The 3,403-nt window shown below is 38.3% G+C and overlaps 1 pseudogene; it reads right to left on the bottom strand.

Annotated features, from left to right (window-relative positions):
* Positions 1-586: 586 nt before the first annotated feature.
* LOC147996615 (protein transport protein Sec61 subunit beta pseudogene) lies at positions 587-1,010 on the bottom strand (annotated as a pseudogene).
* Between the last annotated feature and the right edge of the window lie 2,393 nt (positions 1,011-3,403).

Raw genomic sequence — 3,403 nt, 5'->3', positions numbered from 1 at the left:
TAACAATATGTCTGTTCAAGTTCAGGGATTCTAAGAAACATAGCATGCAGTGGAGAGGATGCACGTACCTGTGTGTGCAATTTTGTTACAAGAGAAGAGCTGTGGGAATCTGAGAACCCTCAACTGCTTTAAAAATACAACTCATAGACTTAAAGAGTTACTAAAAGAATCAAACTTAAAATGAGCAACAGACTTGCATATAGAACATAAGGACAATGGAAAATTCTATGGAAGAATATGAAAAAATCAAGAGCTACAATGAAGGTAGAAATGAAACACTGAATCCACTCTCCCTAGCTGAATGACTTAGAAATGGAGTGTAGAGAGAAAGGAGGTAATATGCACTATTTGTAGCACACTGCTATGCGTGCACAGTACAGTGGCCTCTCAGGGAACAGATTAGCAGTTCCTTAAGCATACGCGGAACCTCTTGAGAGCTGACTGGAGAAATGGAAGCTTCTTTTCTTTTTTCCATATAAAGCAATTCCAAAGTTTGTTAGCCATAGGAACACTGATTTCTCTACGTCAATTCTTATTCTCTGTAAAATAATACACATCAACAGAAATCGCTATACTTGTGGTCCAAGATATGTTGGGTTTTTCCTTCTTCTTCAGATGATGGATAGATGCAGCCAAAATCTACGAACGCGTGTACTTGCCCCAAATGTGCAGCATAAATACAGAAGCGATGAACAGAAGACTCATCACCAGTGCTGGGACAGGACCAACTTTGAGCCCGGGGAATCTTCTGTTTAGGATCGCCACATCCCTCAGGTCCCTGCAGAGGTGGTACAACCTGCACTCTGGGTTCCACAGCTGGCATTTTTTCCTCTGCTGGACAGTGGATCCCATAGCCCGTGTGCCCACTGCTTTGCTAGGAGAACACCCAGAGGAGAGCACGTTGGTGCCACTGGGCGTTGGGCCCAGCATGCTGATGTCTAAGAACAGGAGGCACAGGAGGCAGGAAGAGAGTAGTCGGGAAGTTGCCAAGCACTCAGAACACTAGTAGAGACAGGCTCTGGTGGTAGCTTATTTTCCAGAGCGGATGAGCACATTCTACTTGTAACCCATTAGAATGAATGATCTGTCCTCCAGTTAGGCAATGCTTTAAACATGCTGGCTCCTCCGTGTAACAGAATACTGTCGCTCTTTAGCGGCCTGGGAGTGTGGATCCACACAGTGAGTTTTTTATGTTGAAGGAAAGAAGTCAGCATCAAAGGTCAAATAAAACATCATTCCATGTATGTAATGCCCTAAATAAAATAAAAATGTAGTATTAGAATGCAGACTAGTGTTTCACCCGGGTTTGCTTTATCAGAAACTGTAAACATGAAGGAAAAGAGATAGAAATATTTTGGGGCTTCTGAATTTACACAAATTTGGTTTGTTGGTATTTAGATATCATAAATTCCTTAAGACAATGACAACAATGAAATTTAAATTCTATTCACTTTTGAAGCAACATAAAACTATTAATATAAAAAACTACCAGTCTTACTGTATGAAGAGGAAACAAAGACTCATAAAAAATTAAAGGTTTTTTTTCCCTCAAGGTCAGAAAAGCTATATAATAAGAGTCAGGAACGTGAGACAGTCAGACTGTACCACATAGCTTCGCACAGTAGCGTGAGGGTCCTAAATTGTTGCTGAATTAGTCCAAGCATGAGAGAAGGGAAAGCATCCTAAGCCTCCTTACACAGGAATCACTTGACAATCCCATCCTCTCGCTGGCAACCATCTTTCCTAGGACTTCAACTAAGTAAGTCAGTAGATTCCATGTCAAGTAAGACATATGGTCATTTTCTCAACCTCACATTCTGACAGAGCCGTGATAGCAGGGTGGGTAGAAGTAGAGGGATTTGGGGATCCTCAAGCTTATTTTGTGTCTCCCAGAGGCACTTGAAAGTCCCTCAAGCCTGCCTGGGGAAATGCAAGCAGGTGTCACTAGAACTTGCACCTGTCAATCACCCCCAGGAAGTAGTCAATGAGGAGAAAGAAGACACTTAGCTGTGTAAGGCAGTTTTATGAGAAGTGGTTTTAAATTAAAGATGCATATGTGTGCATACAAAACAGTATGTCATAAGAATTGTCTTCAACTACAAGGAAGGACTTTTTCCAAAAAAGTTCTGTAATATAGGGTCATCCAGATGAAAGTATATTAATGTAATTAGAATTGAATTTCGTCTTTAACTATTGTATTAAGGTTATCAATACAGAGCCAATCCTAGGAGTGTATCAAATCCAGGTCAATTTAAACATCAGAATATTTAAAATGGATATAAGTATATTTCTTGATCAAAAAGTGAGAAATCAATGTTTTCAATGGGCACAAAATGAAAAACTTTTAATGCAGTTATTCAGCAAATCAAGCAGTTAAACTTTTATTTGAAACTTTTTTCTAGGTTAGATATAAAAGACTGTCTTGCACAGCATGATTTGCAATGATTGAAAAATGTCATATACTATCCATTTATGAAACGATGAAGATTTTTCTCTATTCAGTGCAGCAATCTAACCATTGGGTCGATGATTGGAAAAGATAAATTTCTGATAAATCTTTATACTAAAGTATTTGATTTTAAAAACCAACTACATTGCCTATATTTATCCTCTTAATTTTCTATACAATGTCTTTTCTGGATTAAAAGGTAATGAGTTGCACGAACTTAAAGATAAGCTAAAGTGGCGAACAGATGGGCTTTTCTCACGGAACTTAGGAGGTTCCGTTTGTGTGAAAACTGTGTCCTTTGGGAAAAAAGTCAGGTCAGTTTTCTGAGTTTCTAGAATGACCCATCATTATGAATTTAATTAACTCATTTCTTTCACATAAACCTAAACAATATAATAAATTTTCTGAGTGTTAACAAATAACAGATTACTTAACCATTTAAATATGTTAATTTACTTATTACAGAGAGAAAACTGTTACATTCACAGGAAATTCAGGCTTCTCTGTATTAAATCAGTGTATCAAAACCATCATCCCAATCACGGATGTGAATCAGATTAGTCATTGGGATGCAGCTGCTTGCTTATGTACTCAGATTTCACACAGACCTTCCATCTATGTGCCTGAGATGGACATCCCAATATTCCACAATTTGGGATACACAGACCCCCAATGAAGGCACTCTCACACAAAGAATTTGTACCAAATTCAAACACTGAGGTCAAGATAAATAAAGAAAAAATTGTGTAATGTTTTAAAAAAATTGCAAAGGGGATGGAAACGTCCTGATTGGGGTAATAAACTAATAAAACCGTGTATAAAAATGGGAATAGCAAGATAGCTTGGTCAGTGAAAAGAGCCTTGCCTTACAAAGTGGTTGCCTGAGGTCAATTCTCATAACCCATAGAAAATCTCATACATGGGCTCACTGTCATCCATGCCCTGAAGAAGTAG

Source organism: Rattus norvegicus, chromosome 2 (genome assembly GCF_021556685.1).
Source record: "Rattus norvegicus strain SHRSP/BbbUtx chromosome 2, alternate assembly SHRSP_T2T, whole genome shotgun sequence".
Taxonomy (NCBI): Eukaryota; Metazoa; Chordata; class Mammalia; order Rodentia; family Muridae; genus Rattus; species Rattus norvegicus.
The sequence above is the reverse complement of the archived record's forward strand: the minus strand, read 5'-3'. Positions and strand labels throughout refer to the sequence as shown.